This window comes from Pelophylax lessonae (assembly GCF_965119305.1).
Source record: "Pelophylax lessonae genome assembly, chromosome: 13".
Taxonomy (NCBI): domain Eukaryota; kingdom Metazoa; phylum Chordata; class Amphibia; order Anura; family Ranidae; genus Pelophylax; species Pelophylax lessonae.
The window spans coordinates 7,790,232-7,808,276 of record NC_138780.1 but is presented as its reverse complement, the minus strand read 5'-3'; the positions used below and the strand labels follow the sequence as shown (position 1 = coordinate 7,808,276).

The 18,045-nt window shown below is 44.3% G+C and overlaps 1 protein-coding gene across 1 annotated transcript in view; it reads left to right on the top strand.

The window, feature by feature from the left end:
• LOC309569900 (sialoadhesin-like) overlaps window positions 1-18,045 on the top strand; it is a gene marked incomplete at both ends in the record, with an annotated part of 435,740 nt that overhangs the window by 8,891 nt on the left and 408,804 nt on the right. The window lies entirely within an intron of this gene.

Genomic DNA, 18,045 nt, shown 5'->3' with positions numbered 1-18,045 from the left:
GGAATAGAGTCCCAATGTTGGTGTCAGTGGGAGGAATAGAGTCCCAATGTTGGTGTCAGTGGGAGGAATAGTATCCCAATGTTGGTGCCAGTGGGAGGAATAGTATCCCAATGTTGATGTCAGTGGGAGGAATAGAGTCCCATTGTTGGTGTCAGTGGGAGGAATAGTATCCCAATGTTGGTGCCAGTGGGAGGAATAATATCCCAATGTTGGTATCAGTGGGAGGAATAGTATCCCAATGTTGGTTGGTGCCAGTGGGAGGAATAGTGTCCCAATGTTGGTGCCAGTGGGAGGAATAATATCCCAATGTTGGTGCCAGTGGGAGGAATAGAGTCCCAATGTTGGTGTCAGTGGGAGGAATAGAGTCCCAATGTTGGTGTCAGTGGGAGGAATAGTATCCCAATGTTGGTGCCAGTGGGAGGAATAGTATCCCAATGTTGATGTCAGTGGGAGGAATAGAGTCCCATTGTTGGTGTCAGTGGGAGGAATAGTATCCCAATGTTGGTGCCAGTGGGAGGAATAATATCCCAATGTTGGTATCAGTGGGAGGAATAGTATCTTAATGTTGGTTGGTGCCAGTGGGAGGAATAGTGTCCCAATGTTGGTGCCAGTGGGAGGAATAGTGTCCCAATGTTGGTGCCAGTGGGAGGAATAGTATCCCAATGTTGGTGCCAGTGGGAGGAATAGTATCCCAATGTTGGTGCCAGTGGGAGGAATAGTATCCCAATGTTGGTGCCAGTAGGAGGAATAGTGTCCCAATGTTGGTGCCAGTAGGAGGAATAGTGTCCCAATGTTGGTGCCAGTGGGAGGAATAGTATCCCAAAGTTGGTAACAGTGGGAGGAATAGTATCTCAATTTTGGTGCCAGTAGGAGGAATAATATCCCAATGTTGGTAACAGTGGGAGGAATAGTATCCCAATGTTGGTGTCAGTGGGAGGAATAATATCCCAATGTTGGTAACAGTGGGAGGAATAGTATCCCAATGTTGGTGTCAGTGGGAGGAATAGTATTCCAATGTTGGTGTCAGTGGGAGGAATAGTATCCCAATGTTGGTGTCAGTGGGAGGAATAGTATCCCAATGTTGGTGTCAGTGGGAGGAATAATATCCCAATGTTGGTAACAGTGGGAGGAATAGTATCCCAATGTTGGTGTCAGTGGGAGGAATAGTATCCCAATGTTGGTGTCAGTGGGAGGAATAATATCCCAATGTTGGTAACAGTGGGAGGAATAGTATCCCAATGTTGGTGTCAGTGGGAGGAATAGTATCCCAATGTTGGTGTCAGTGGGAGGAATAATATCCCAATGTTGGTAACAGTGGGAGGAATAGTATCCCAATGTTGGTATCAGTGGGAGGAATAGTATCCCAATGTTGGTGCCAGTGGAAGGAATAGAGTCCCAATGTTGGTGCCAGTGGGAGGAATAGTATCCCAATGTTGGTGTCAGTGGGAGGAATAGTATCCCAATGTTGGTGCCAGTGGAAGGAAAAGAGTCCCAATGTTGATGTCAATGGGAGGAATAGAGTCCCATTGTTGGTGTCAGTGGGAGGAATAGTATCTCAATGTTGGTGCCAGTGGCAGGAATAGTATCTCAATGTTGGTGCCAGTGGGAGGAATAGTATCCCAATGTTGGTGCCAGTGGGAGGAATAGTGTCCCAATGTTGGTGCCAGTGGGAGGAATAATATCCCAATGTTGGTAACAGTGGGAGGAATAGTATCCCAATGTTGGTAACAGTGGGAGGAATAGTATCCCACTGTTGGTGTCAGTGGGAGGAAAAGTATCCCAATGTTGGTGCCAGTGGGAGGAATAGTGTCCCAATGTTGGTGCCAGTGGGAGGAATAATATCCCAATGTTGGTAACAGTGGGAGGAATAGTATCCCAATGTTGGTAACAGTGGGAGGAATAGTATCCCAATGTTGGTGTCAGTGGGAGGAATAGTATCCCACTGTTGGTGTCAGTGGGAGGAAAAGTATCCCAATGTTGGTGTCAGTGGGAGGAAAAGTATCCCAATGTTGGTGTCAGTGGGAGGACACCAACATGAAGAACGTGAAGAACACAAAGTGCACAGAGTGAGCGAAATGATTCTTCCTCCGAAGAGGACGGACCCTGACCTTGATCCCCCGGGGCGCAAGACTCCTGACAGGAACTGAGGTTCCTCCATGGTCTGCCTGGCCGAAAACCAGGCAGATCCCGTTCTCTGGGAGGACTGCCAAAACAGCCCACCCCAAGTACTAGGTGGGGCTACCCTGAAGGGAGACCCCATGAGAGAGGGCGAACTAAGCCAAAAGGCCATATCCGCCCCCCTCCCAAGACTTTCAAGGCAGGCCCGAGGACCCACAACCTACTCATCATGTGGAAGAAAAAGGTGAAAGTGAAGTGACACTTGAAGTGTCATTCAAAGTCAGTTAGCCAATCAGGAGAGACAGGGGGCGGGGCTCTGTGTCTAAATGGACACACAGAGCAGCGGCTCGGCTCAGGTTCCCCCTCAGCAAGCAGCTTGCTGTGGGGGCACTCAGCAGAAAGAAGTGGCCGGGGGCTTTGGCCAGGGACCTGAGAAGAGGAGGATCTGGGCTACTCTGTGCAAAAACACTGCCCAGAACAGGTAGGTATAACATGTTTGTTATTTTTAAAGAAAAAAAAATTGACTTTAGTATAATTTTAAGACATTATAAAACACAGCGCTACCAGGAAAATGACATAAGTGATAAATATAATCCTTCAATAAATAAATATATAACAATCTGTTTCATAAATATAAAGTGCAATTAATGATAAGAAAATATATATACATATATATCAATGGTGAAAAGAGAAATAGGTGCGCGAACCTTTAATGAGAAAAAGGAGTGGGGGAGGAGTAGTTTGGTGGTTGCACCTGTCTGAAGGAGCTGCAAGTTTGCTGGAAGCTGCTGAGAGGTCTATTAAGGACTGTTACAAACCTTGGGGTGAAGACCCATCCACAAAACCGTATGTTCTTGGTGGCGATATCCCCTTGAGTGGAAGCCTCTAGATCCCTACACTTTGGAAGCAGATGGTCGCTTTATTCCTATTGTGAATTCTCTCCTACAAGCTGACCTAACGGACTCCAGGGTTATACACTATATGTTTGCATCTCTCCATCATCTGGTAAGAGTCCCTTCTTAACACCGGGTGCATCACGTGTACATTTGAGCACTGTCTGGATCACCGTTTGGGAAGAGGTTACCCTTATCCTTCATCACTCCCCAACCTCACTATATTCTTTGGATTTTCAAGACTTTTGCACAGTCTCATCATTTAGAATATAGACTTTGTGTTTAGCTGAGTATCAGCAATCACCATTTTTGTGAATATTTGTGTTCCATAATTTTTTAGCGCACTCTGTAATTGATGTTTTTCATTTGTTACAACCCCTCATATATATCAATAAATATAAAAAAATTTGCTGAAGTGCAAATTGTGTGAAATAAAGTGCAGTCCAAAAAATATATAAGTTCACTGAATTGTCACATAAAGTGCTGGACAAAAAAGTGCTTGAAGTGCTCCACACAGTGATAGGTGCTCCAAAATGACGCTTTTGGGGGTCCACTCACCAGATGCTAGGAATAATCACTCCTCAGAAGCAATTATTCTCCAAGATAGCCCAGGGGAATGGATGGATCTGCACACCACCAAACAAGCCTCCAACTTTTGATAATAGCCCCCTCTTGGTTAGGTACTCAAAAAGGGAAGGGAAGGAGCCAGACATAGTGAAGCCCGCCACATTTTATTTAAATCAATATCATTACAAAACTACTCACAAATGTAGAAGTATAAGACAGCGTTTGCAAAAACCACATCCAAACATATCTTGCGTCCACTTCCGGGATCGCGTTCCACGAGTAGGCGGAAGTGACGTCGTGTGGTTAAGCCGCCTTAACGTTGACGCGTTTCGTCCACCTATAATGGGCGTTATCATAGACATCATTTAGTATCATTTAACCTCTTTATGCTATCCAAAAAAATGAAAAAAAAAATTTTGGCTGGAGTTACACTTTAACCACTTCAACTCCGCTCACATTGCTGCTACTGTAGCAATGTGGCTCGTTATCGTCCAGCGACATAGACCTACGTCACTGGACTCCGCCCCTTGTGGGGCCGCCAGAGGCTTGCTCCCGCTGTGTTCAGTCACAGCGGGAGTCGGGCCAGGGGAGGAGCGGCGGCGATCGCCGCTGCTCTTCCCTGATCATTGGGGAATCTAGTTTGGAGATCCGCCCGCTTGTGTAAACAGAGCGGGCGGATCTCCTAAGTGACAGGCAGGGACAGATAGCATGGTTCAGCATAGCTGAACATCCCATCTGTCCCTGACTCACTCAGTCACCTCCCCCCCCCCCACACGTTAGTAAGCACCAGGCATACATTATCCCCTCCCTCTCCAATAAAATTAACCCCTTCCCTGCCAGTGTCATTTTTACAGTAAGAATGCATATTTATAGCACTGATTACTGCAGTAATGTCACTGGTACCCCCAAAAATGTCAAAAATGTCAGTCAAGGGTCCGATCTGTTCGCTGCAATGTCGCAGTCCCGCAAAAAAAATTGCAGATTACGTGTTAAAAAAAACGCCAAAAATGACAGAAATCTTTCCCGTAGTTAGTAAACGCGATAACTTTTGCGCAAACCAATCAAAATACGCTTATTGTGATTTTTTTTACCAAACATATGTAGCAGAAAACAAATTGGCCAAAAATGTAAAAACATTTTGATTTTTACATTTTTTTGGGGGGGAATTTCATATAAAAAAACGTGAAAAATATTGTTATTTTTGCAAAATTGACGCTCTTTTTTCGTTTATAGCGCAAAAAGTAAAAATCACACAGGTGATCAAATACCACCAAAAGAAAGCTCTGTTTGTGGGAAAAAAAGGACGTAAATTTTGTTTGGGTACGGCGTCGCACGACCGCGCAATTGTCACTTAAAGTCACACAGCGCCGAATCACAAAAAGTGGCCTGGACGTAAGACAGCAAAATCCTCCGGTGGTAAAGTGGTTAAAAAATGTACCCGTTCCAACATACATACAAATTCAACTTAAGAACAAACCTACAGAACCAATCTTGTTTGTAACCCGGGGATTGGCTGTAAAGAGGAATTTATAATGTTAAGTTGTATTTTTGTGTATTCTTTCATCTTCTTTTTTTATCTTTTAACACGTTTCTTTTTTTTTTTTTTTTTTCAAAAAGTTAACACGTTTCTAATCGATAAAGAATCACAGGTGGCAGTAATGGCTGCAGCCATAATCGGGAGTCTTGTGGTCATCGTCATCTCTGCTGTTCTTATCTGGAGATGTAAAAAAAGAAAACGTTTTTCACACCCGGAGCCACCCCAAGAAATATCTACAGCAGGTAATTAGAGTTCATCCATGGTGCCTATGTGACCATACAAAGACCAATGGATTTATAGCAGTATCTATAGAAGATTTCAAAATGAACTGAAGGATCAGTCACCATCACATTTCTACAAGTGGCATTATTTAATAAAGAGATCTTCCTTGGCATTTTTAAGTGTAGTATACTTAATAACCACTTCTGGACGGTTTTACCCCCTTAACCACTTGCCGACTGCCGCACGACCGCCGCGCGACAATTTACTGCGGCCTCTAGGGGGCGAGCTCCCGCCCCCGCTCGTTCCCTGACATGTCCGCGTGAGTGACCAGTGGTTCCGATGTCCGCCGGTCACTTGCGATCTCCTGCTGGAGAGGGAGAAAGGCAGGCGGCTGATGTACACAAAGCCGTCTGTCATTCTCCCTGGTGTAACTGCAGAGACTATACGATCCTGCTATGTAAGATCGTATGTCTCTGTGGTTACATCAAAAGCCACGCCCCTTTACAGTTAGAAGCACGCCCCTAGCGACACACTTAACCCCTGGATGTCTAATAAAGTTAACCCCTTCCCTGCCAGTGTAATTTTTACAGTAACAGCGCATATGTATAGCACTGATTACTGTAATAATGTCACTGGTACCCTCAAAAGTGTCAAAAATGTCAGTCAAGGGTCCGATCTGTCTGCCGCAATGTCGCAGTCCTGCAAAAAAAATCGCAGATCGCCGCCATTACTCGTTAAAAAAAAAAAAAACAATAAAAATGACAAAAATCTTTCCCTTAGTTAGTTAACGCAATAACTTTTGCGCAAACCAATCAAAATACGCTTATTGCGATTTTTTTTTACCAAACATATGTAGCAGAAAACAAATTGGCCGAAAATGTTAAAAAATTTAGATTTTTACATTTTTTTTTTGGCAATTTCATATAAAAAAAATGTGAAAAATATTATTATTTTTTTCAAAATTGTCGCTCTTTTTTTGTTTATAGCGCAAAAAGTAAAAATCGCACAGGTGATCAAATACCACCAAAAAAGAAAGCTCTGTTTGAGGGAAAAAAGGGCATCAACTTCATTTGGGTACAGCGTCGCACGACCTCGCAATTGTCCGTTAAAGTCACGCAGTGGCGAATCGCAAAATATGGCCTGGTCAGGAATGGGGTAAAATCTTCCGGTCTTAAAGCGGTTAAAAATACGCTCATTGAGAATTTTTTTGTCAAAGACATGTAGCTAAATACATTTTGGCCTAAATCCATATTGGATATTTTTTAACTGTCAAAGGAAAAAAATATTGTTATTTTTTCAAAATTGTCGTTTTATTTTATTAATATCGCAAAAAATTAAAAGCGCAGAGGTGATTGAATACCACCAAAAGAAATCTCTGTTTGTGGAAAAAAAAGGACGTAAATTTAGTTTGGGTACGGCGTCGCACGACCGCGCAATTGTCAGTTAAAATCGCGCAGTGCCAAGTTGCAAAAAGTGGCCTGGACGTAAAGCAGGAAAATCCTCCGGTGGTAAAGTGGTTAAAGCACATCTTGTTTGTTTCATTTCAAATCCATTATAAAGCCAAAAAGATTAGAATTGTCCCAATATTTATGGACCTGACTGTATTTATATCATTGCGACCCCCACAAACCAAAGCAAGGGAACATCTCTACCTGAGTGCGGAATACACAATGGTACAGATTCAACCCAGAAAACCATTCAGGGGCAATCACCAAAGGCCACCTCAATGGGCCACCCGCAGGGGGAGAGATATATGACCCAAAGGGGTCACCCACTCAACCTGTCAATAATAATTATCGTGTGAGTATTTGGACACGCCTCAGTCTCATTACATAATCCAAGAAACCTATATTACCATCAATTATCCCATAATCTTCAATATATATACTTACAAAGGGCTGTGTCATGCCTCCAGCATAAGGAAATAATTAATTCTATTGGAACTTGTAATACCAATATGATCCACAAGATGCCACTGTGACATAGACTGTTGTACAGTACTTTATGGTACTTCCTGTTTTCTATTGCTGGTATTTGTTCCACCCCTCTCTGAGGAGAATCTCATTTAAGATTTACCTCAGGAAGGAGCAGACAGCATCTGAGGTTGCTGTGGGAAAATTCCTGAACCCCCCTTTGAAGCATCGCTGGTATGCCTATGAACTGTCAGTTATATACTCAATGCATATACTGTTTATGTTTGTATACTGATTATATGCCTTTATATGTTTATTTACAGTTTCACCTCTATTCACAATCCTATTCGCATATCCATTCTGACTTGTAACCTGTTCATGTGACCACTATTCTATCTCTGGAATAAAGCCTTAAGTTACAAAAGGACTGGTTATTGCAGGATTAAAGGTTTAGCTGTATGTTGAGCTGCACACGCCTGGGGCATACGTGTAGTGAGAACAGAACAGGCTGCAACACACTGTTGTAATTCATTTTTTAACCCACATGCCGAACATGTAAACGGCAAATATGAAAAATACCAAAATTATGTTTTTACATTTTAGAGATTATTTAGAGAAGGAAAATGTGCACAGCCATGGGAATCAGAGAGTTTAGTTCTCTCCCTGATGGTTCGGAGTCAAATGTTGGCATTGATTTACAATTTGAAGGGTATACGTGCTTTGACCAAGGAGGGATTCATTTTTATGCCATTGTAATTTCTATTCTTTTTACTAATTAAGAAATCACCTGCATGTTTTTTCCTCCAAGGAAATAACACGAACCCCAATCCAGAAGATGGCTACCATACCTACGTAAATATAAGTAGGCTTCCTAAAGGTTAGTAGTCATATTTTATGGCAGTGCTGTATTTGAAAATATCAAAATGATGCTTCTGAAGAAAAGAGGGGGCTATTAAAAGTAATTTTGTCCTCAATTTATAGCTAAATTAAAGAGATGTGTACATAATAACCCATATAGGTGTTATTGTCAGCATCATAAGCTTATTTTATGCTGATAAATATAATTAACCGGTTGCCGACTGCACACAGTATATTTACTGCGGCAGTCAGCCCCGGCCAGGCAGAGTGACGTAGATCTGCGTCGCTCGCCTATCACTGCTATTAGAGCCAATAGCGGGCGAGCGCGCGCCCGCCTCGGCTCGTTCAGGGAGGAGTGCGGGCGTGTGACCGGCGGACCCAATGTCCGCCGGTCACTCGCCGATCGTCGGTACAGCGGGAGAAAGGCAGAGCGGCTTATGTAAACAAGCCGCCTGTCATTCTCCCCTGTGTAAAAATGGAGATCAGACGGTTCTACTATGTAGAACCATTGATCTCTGTTTTTACACCAATAGCATTGTCCCACTACAGTTAGAATCACGCCCCTAGGACACACTTAACCCCTCCCTGTCCAATACAGTTAACCCCTTCCCTGCCAGTGTCATTTTTGCAGTAACAGTGCATATATATAGCACTGATTACTGTAGAAATGTCACTGGTAACCCCAAAAGTGTCAAAAATGTCAGTCAAGGGTCCGATCTGTCCGCCGCAATGTCGCAGTACCGCAAAAAAAAATTGCAGATCGCCGCCATTACTCGTTAAAAAAAACCACCAAAAATGACAAAAATCTTTCCCTTTGTTAGTAAACGCGATAAGTTTTGTGCAAACCAATCAAAATGCGCTTTTTGCGATTTTTTTTACCAAACATAGGTAGCATAAAACAATTTGGCTGAAAATGTTAAAAAATTTTGATTTTTACATTTTTTTTGGGGGGGAATTTCATATAAAAAAAAGTGAAAAATATTGTTATTTTTGCAAAAATTACGCTCTTTTTTTGTTTATAGCGCATGATCAAAAAATCGCACAGGTGATCAAATACCACCAAAAGAAAGCTCTGTTTGTGGGAAAAAAAAGTACGTGAAATTCGTTTAGGTACAGCATTGCACGACCGCGCAATTGTCCGTTAAAGTCACGCAGTAAAAAAAATCGCAAAAAACCCCCCTGGTCAGGAAGGGGGTAAAATCTTCCGGGGGTTAAGTGGTTTAAGCGGAGTTCCGACCTCGGGGGTCAAATTTAGATAAAAATACCCCCGGGACAGTCAGGGCTAGTACATTCCACAATGGATAGCCTCTGAACTGTCCCGGGTCGCACTTACCTGTAAGAAGAAATACTTACCTTGAAAATTTCTTCTCCAGCGCTGCCATCTCAGGTGTGAGCAGCTGAAGCCGCAGCGTCCTCTTCTGTGTCCTCTTCGGTGACGTCGGAGTCCCACAATGCACTGCACCGGCCCCGCTCGTCACTTCCGGTGCAAACGCGGCATCCCTCTACAGCTTCTGGGCATGCCCAGAAGCTGTTTAGCAGGGAATGCCGCCCCTGCACCGGAAGTGACGAGCGGGGCCGGTGCAGGCGCATTGACTCCTGGGAGCGATGACGTTCAGCTCCCAGGAGTCATCGCAAGCCGGAAGTGACGGAGCGGGCCGCGGCCGCAGAGGGAGGAAGTGGAAGGAAGGTGAGTATATATATATTTTTTTTTCAATAGCAAGGTAAGTGACAAAAAAAAAATTGGGAGCATCCATTTCTTTTTCAGGTGGCCCTTAGCAAGCGGATATCAAATCAATTTTGAGACCGGAACTCTACTTTAAAGACAATTCACTTATTATTATCAATTATTATTATTATTATACAGGTTTTATACAGCGCCAACAGTTGCACAGCACTTTACAACCCATACAATATAGTTACAATACAATTCAATACAGGAGAAATTGATTACCGTATATACTCGAGTATAAGCCGAGTTTTTCAGCATGTTTTTTCATGCTGAAAATGCCCCCCTCGGCTTATACTCGAGTCACTGGCTTCACTGTGTTTTTAAAATTGGCGTCGCTTGGCGCCGGCGTGTCACTGCGCATGTGTGGCATGCCCGGGAATAACCGAACGTGTTCGGGTTTTCCCGAGCATCGGCAGCGCATTTGCGGTGATGTAGTAGTGGCGCCGGGCAGCGCAATTTTTAAATCGAAAGCGGCTCACCGACAGGTAAGTGAGACTCCTCCGCAGCCCCTGCATTTCCTCATGCAGTGCTGCGGGCATGGTACAGGACATTCTCCTGTACCATGCCCGCAGCACTGCATCTCCTGTGCCATGCCTGTACATACTGTGCCATGCCTGTACATACTGTGCCATTCCTGTACATACTGTGCAATGCCTGTACATACTGTGCCATGCCTGTACTTACTGTGCCATGCCTATATCATCACCTGTGCCATGCCTTTACCATGACCTGTACCATGCCTATACCATCAACCTGTGCCCTGACCTGTGCCATGCCTATACCATCACCTGTGACATGCCTGTACCATGACCTGTGACATGCCTGTACCATGACCTGTACCATGCCTATACCATCACCTGTGCCCTGACCTGTGCCATGTCCTTACCATGACCTGTGCAATGCCTATACTATGACCTGCGCTATCTCCTGTACCATGCCAGCAGCCCCTGTTTTATGTCTTGTAGTGGTCCAGTTGGGTCCAGTAGCTGCTGCATTTCCCACCCTAGGCTTATACTCGAGTCAATAAGTTTTCCCACTTTTTTGTGGTAAAATTAGGGGTCTCGGCTTATATTCGGGTCGGCTTATACTCCAGTATATACGGTAATCAGGACAAAAATCAAAAGACTGTGATTATCGTGTTAATTTTCAGTTTTCTAATCCAGTGCTTTTCAACCACTGGGCCTGGCCCACTTCCAGACCGCGACCTTCCTTCTTCGCAGCTGCAGATCTCTTAACTTCTCACATTGCCCCTAAGCTCCCACATTGCCCCCTACCTTCCATAGTGCCCCCAACCCCTCTATAGTGGTTTAAAGTGCCACCAAGCTCCCTGAGGCCCCTCAGCCTCCACAATGCCACCAGAATCCCACAGTGCTTCCCCAGTCTCCTGTAGAGCCTCCAGTCCTTCATAATGCCCTTAACTTCCCATAGTAGCCCATAGTGCCCCAAGCCCCTGTAAAAGTCCTCAGCTTCCACAGTGCTGTTTATAATACCACAGTGCCCCCTCAAGTTTGCTGCAGAGCCTTCAGCCCTTCATAGTGCCCCAACCTCCTTCAGTAGCCCATAGTGACCCTATAGTGCCACCAGCCCCTGAGAGAGCCCAAAACCTCCACAGTTTGCTGCAGAGTCTTCAGCCCTCTTTAGAGCCCCAGCCTCCCATAGTAGACCATAGTGCCCCAAGCCCCTGTGAGAGTCCTCAGCCTCCACAGTGCTGTTTGTAATCCCACAGTGCCCCCTCCAGTTTGCTGCAGAGCCTTCAGCCCTTCATAGTGCCCCAACCTCCTATAGTAGCGCATAGTGGCCCTATAGTGCCTCTAGCCCCCAGAAAGCACATAGCCTCCACAGTTTGTTGCAGAATCTTCAGCCCTCTTTAGTGCCCCAGCCTCCTATGGTAGACCATAGTGTCCCAAGCCCCCGTGAGAGTTCTCAGCCTCCACAGTGCTGTTTATAATCCCACAGTGCCCCCCCTCCAGTTTGCTGCAGAGCCTTCAGCCTTTCATAGTTCCCCAACCTCCTATAGCAGCCCATAGTGGTCCTATAGTGCCTTCAGCCCCCGAGAGAGACCATAGCCTCCACAGTGCTGTTCAAAATACCACAGTGCCCCCCCCCCCCAGTTTGCTGCCCTTCATAGTGCACCAAACCTCCATCAGTGTCCCACAATGCCCTTCAGCCTTCTCCAAAAACTTCATCCACCACAGGGCCTCCAAATCTGCTGCAGGTCTCCTAACCCCCTCCTTAACCTTCATCCTCCCTACAGTGGCACCCACCCTACCCACAGTATTCAAAAAGTTCTATACATGTTTTGCACTCCCATACTTTTATTATATGATTATACGCTTTATTTTTTTCCCATTGGGGCATGGAGAGTTTTGGAAGAATGTTTTCATCCCTGGTCTCAAAATGATTGAGAATCACTGCTCCAATCACATCATTGTTGGCAACAAGAGTATATAAAATTGTTATGATTTTCTTTAATATATTAATTACTGTTTATTGTTTTTTCATTTACTTTTTTAGGTAAAATAATTAAGCATGTAAGTATTGAATATATTAACTTTTTTGAGTTATTTTAAAACAATTACATTTATATGATTAAATGATTGATGTGAAAATCACTTAACTGTAGCTTACTTCACACTTCAAGGATATTTAAACCCAATGACACCAGTGCCAGTCCTAGGCGGTTTGAATCTTGGCCAGTTCAGCAGGGACCAGCTGATAGTCAAATGATCTGTAGGCAGGCTCAATCTACCCAAGTGGATCAATTGATCGACTTGGGTACAACCAGCATGTCGGCTAAAGCCGCTAGCAGTAATCATTGTGTTATCCCAGCCGATAGCTCTGTGGGAGGGATCCCTCCATCAACACAGTCAATGGCCTTCTATGGCCTGCCTTAGATATAGTGATTGCCTTTGTTTACTTTTTTCAGGCTAAGAAAAATTTTTGTAAGTAAAGAAATTGATTTAGTAATCCTTCCAGAAATTCAGTGTCCTTGTAACTTCATTTGCATTCAACTTAAAGTGATTCTAAAGATTGTAATATTTTTTATTTTTTTAAATAAAAACAATGTTATACACATAGTACCTGCTCTGGCTCTGGGCAATGGTTTTCCACAGAGCAGCCCTGATCCTCTTCTTTTGGGTCCCCTGTTGGTGGTCCTGGTTCCTCCCCCCTGCCAAGTGCCCCAATAGAAAGCCTCTTGCTATGGGGCCACTGTTCGCTCCTAAGCCATGCTCCTTTGAATGGACATTGTCCATTCACACGCAGAGCACACCCCCTGATCTCTCCTCATTGGCTCACTGGCTGTGATTGAAAGCAGCAGGAGCCAATGGCTCCTGCTACCATGTGAGCCAATGAGAAGAGAGAGACCTGGGAAAGCCGCTGCTCTCAAGCACATAGCCTGAAACCTGAGACCTGAAAGCAGCAGGAGCCAATGGCTCCTGCTACCATGTGAGCCAATGAAAAGAGAGATAGACCTGGGAAAGCCGCTGCTCTCAAGCACATAGCCTGATTGAGATGTGGCTCAGGTAAGTATAAGGGGGGGGAGGCGGCTTTCCCAGTTCTCTTCTGGGAAACCTGTGAGCCCTCAATACATTGTAGCAATAGAGATAGATAGATAGATAGATAGATAGATAGATAGATAGATAGATAGATAGATAGATAGATAGATAGATAGATAGATAGATAGATAGATAGATAGCAGTGGCGGCTGGTGCTCGGTAATTAGGGGGGGGCCGCCTGCTTACCTCCTCCTTCCTCCTGTCCGAGCCGGGGGAGTGCTGGATGGCTGAGCCGCTGTGCTTCTCCTCCAGCTGTGTGTCTCCTCCCTCTTCCTGGCCAGTCGCCAGTAAGATCACTTCTCCTTTTGGCCAATTGGGAAAGGACTCTCACAACCCTCTTCCTGATTAGCTGGGAGGAGAATCAGTATGACAATAGCGAATATTTATTCGCTATTGCCATACAACTGGGTGGGCTCAGGGCGCAGTGCTCTGCGCCCCAAGCCCACCCTTTTTTTGAAGCCTATTAGAGCCTCTGGCTCAAATCACGTGCTTCAAAAAAAAAAATCTACTATTGGAATCCATGCGCCCGGCGCCCTGCATGTAGATAAGGGGGCCGGATGCATGGATAGGGGGGGGGGCGGCGCCCCTAATGGACAGGACGCCACAGATAGATAGATGGATAGATAGATAGATAGATAGATAGATAGATAGATAGATAGATAGATAGATAGATAGATAGATAGATAGATAGATAGATAGATAGATAGATAGATAGATAGATAGCAGTGGCGGCTGGTGCTCGGTAATTAGGGGGGGGCCGCCTGCTTACCTCCTCCTTCCTCCTGTCCGAGCCGGGGGAGTGCTGGATGGCTGAGCCGCTGTGCTTCTCCTCCAGCTGTGTGTCTCCTCCCTCTTCCTGGCCAGTCGCCAGTAAGATCACTTCTCCTTTTGGCCAATTGGGAAAGGACTCTCACAACCCTCTTCCTGATTAGCTGGGAGGAGAATCAGTATGACAATAGCGAATATTTATTCGCTATTGCCATACAACTGGGTGGGCTCAGGGCGCAGTGCTCTGCGCCCCAAGCCCACCCTTTTTTTGAAGCCTATTAGAGCCTCTGGCTCAAATCACGTGCTTCAAAAAAAAAAATCTACTATTGGAATCCATGCGCCCGGCGCCCTGCATGTAGATAAGGGGGCCGGATGCATGGATAGGGGGGGGGCGGCGCCCCTAATGGACAGGACGCCACAGATAGATAGATGGATAGATAGATAGATAGATAGATAGATAGATAGATAGATAGATAGATAGATAGATAGATAGATAGATAGATAGATAGATAGATAGATAGATAGATACATAGATAGATAGATAGATAGATAGATAGATAGATAGATAGATAGATAGATAGATAGATAGATAGATAGATAGATAGATAGATAGATAGATAGATAGATAGATAGATAGATAGATAGATAGATAGATAGATAGATAGATAGATAGATAGATATGATAGAATTGTAAAAACTATATAGCAGTACTCCTATAACACTAATCCAATAATTACATGTCCTAATTATTTTCAGGATAATCTGACTGCTACATACTCTACGGTGAATAATGTACATATCTATGAAAGGATACCAGGCGCAGAAGGGATAATACCAAACTCTGCACATTTCCATAAATGATAATGGAGGTTCCTGTAAATTTGGCATTCCCTGAAGACCAACAAGAATCCAGAAGAAAAAAAAAATACCTCTATAAAAGATTACTGTATTTTCTGGCATATTAGACTACTTTTGAACCTCAAAAAAATCCCCCAAAAATGGGAGGTCGTCTTATACGCCGAGTATAATATCTCCAAGGTAACCTAAGTATAAGTATTACCGGTAGATCATGTAATTGGGGGGTCGTCTTATACGCCCAGTCGTCTTATAAGCCGGAAAATACGGTACATTAAACAATAACTGTGTCAGACGACTCAAATTCAGAACTTTTTCAACTTTTGTTATTGATGAGTTGGCTGTAAATAAATGCACTGATTTAAATATATATGCTTACAATTATCTGCCATCTATCTAATATCTATCTTTAAGACTTGATCAGTCTATTGTCTATCTCACCCACCTTCTCACCAAGGGACTTCAGGATGCTTGTGTCTGGATTTTCTGTTTCCTCAGTCATTAGTAAATCCTGGATTGGGTCCTGGAGTCAGGAGGCTTTGTAGAGTCTTGGCTGGGATGAAGCCTTCAGGTTTGGGTCCACATTTTGAGGACAACCAGCGTGCTGATAATACAGGTGTGTGCATGGCTCTTGTTAGAGAGTTGACTAGTGTTCAGGACTTCACCTGGGAGACCGGAGGTCTCTGCCCAGATGTCAGAGTAGGGGGCAGCACAGAATGGAGCTGAAGGTGTGTACAGAGTGTGTATGTGAGCTAAGAACCTCTGTGTGACTGTCTGATGGATACAGACAAGGCCTGATAAATGTTGCCAGAGTAGCATTCTGAAAGTGCCAGCCAAGAGTCTGGTGTGTGGATTTTCGGTTTTTCTCTGTAGGGGGAATGCCAAGAAATGTGGGCAACCCATGTGTTTTGTGGACTTCTTATAATAAAAGCGGACAAAACAAGTCCCTAAAAGAAAAGTTGGCGAGTGGCTGTGTCCTTTAAGCTCTACTGTTTGAAATCAATTCCCAATAAAGGTTTTTTAAGTGCTCATTTTTGTAACCTTTAAAGGGGAAGCACTCTGACCCCTGAAATGCATTTGCACATTGGCTCATCATTTTACATTATAACCTATAATTAACTTGTATTGAATGGTTTTGATATTCATTATTCAGATGTTCCTATTGTCATGGGCATGCAATAATGTCTGGTAGTTTACCTGTTCCTCATGTCTGCATTAAGGGCCAGACTCTTCCTTCTGGCTGCTGTTATCATCTCTCTTCCCTGTTTGGCTCCACCCCAGGCCATTCCAGGAAGTCTATATTAACCAGTGCACTGCAGGTCTGCTTTGCTGTTCAACAGTGCTAGTTTCCTGTTTCCTGTGTGCTTGATCTACTGTTCTGTGTACCGACTTTGGCTTGTCTCTGACTATTCCTGTTTGCCTGTTACCCTGACCTTTGGCCTGTCCCTTGGTTACCCTTGTCTGCCTGCTACCTCAACCTCGGCTTACCCTTCACCATTCCGTGTGTCCTGAGTGGCTGCTTCCCTTCTCTCCCTACAGAGCGTGACCTTGGGGACCCCAGGGGCCGCGACCTGGGCCCAGCTGCAGCCAAGTCCATCCTTACCACTCGAGGCTCTGGTGAACACCTGCTGGTTCTTTCGACTCCGCGCCCTGGGGAATCTTGGGTTCACGTTCCGGTCCATCCGCAGCAGTTTGCTATAGGGTTCACTACCTTGCGCTGTGCCCCTGCCTCCAACAGGGTGCAGTTGTCACCTGGCCACAGGTGACCTGACACCTATACTGAATTCAGGTTCAATATTTTTTTTTTTTTGGGAGGGGGTCTGGGGTTTTGTTACGGTCAATTAGAAGAGAAAATATTTAATTGTAATATATTTCATTGTCATTGAAACATATTTGTACGTATTTTTTTAAATGTTTAAATGCAACAATAATAAAGAAAATTAAAATAATGAAATATTGATTATTTAGTATATCTTAAAAAAAAAGAAATACTGAGTTCAAGTGGCTAAGAAAATTTGAAGGAAAAGCCATCTGGGGTTATCCTTACGCATGAAGTTGCCTACACCAACCCAGGCACATTATATGCTATAGAAGTCAAAACAACTTACAAAGAATATCAAAGATGAAGACCCATGCCACCCAATACAACATATTCTTTAACAATAAAAAAAAATCAGTCTTAGACTCGGTTCACACTACGGCGATCTGACTTAGGGGGCGACCTGTGAAGTCGCGTGCACCGCGACTTTGGCACGACTTGCACGGACTTCATAAAACGAATGTCTATGCAAGTCACTCCAGGTTGCCCCAAAGTAGTACAGGACCCTTTTTCTAAGTCGGAGCGACTTGTGTCGCTCCTATTAGAACCAGTCCTGTACTACACTATGGGACGCGACGGTGCATGACTTGTCAGGCTGACCAAGTCGCCTGACAAGTCGTACCAGTGTGAATGGAGACTTACTTGGCTGTGTGCAGTCATCCTTGAAGTTATGAACGTTTTATTTCTTGTATTTGGCGTTGGAGACCCCTGCAGAGCACTGACCGGCTTGTTCGGTAATGTGGTGCAAAGTGCAACAATGCCGGGCATTAGACATCATCTCTTAACTGATCTCACTGCAGAAATGTCTAATCTGGTTAAGAGTCACAGAACACATGTTCAGAGCTTTGGGCCCTAAAGGGAAGATCATGGATGATATACCCAAGAGATTGCCAGTCACTTCAAAAACAAGATTAATCCAATACGTGAGGACACCTCCACTGTACAAATATCTCCCCCACTTAACATACCTTATCTAACAGCAGTCACACTTTACTCTTTTGAACCGGCTACTACTGAAGATGTTACCAAACTTTTCTCAGATGCCCACCTAACCAATTGTCCCCTGGATCCTGTTCCAGAAAAAGGTCACATTCTTCTTCTATCCTATGCTTTCTCATTCACATCTTCAATTTCTCCTTATTTACTGGCAACTTCCTCTCCCCTCTAAAGCTTGTACAGATCACCCCCATACTTAAAAAGCCTTCACTG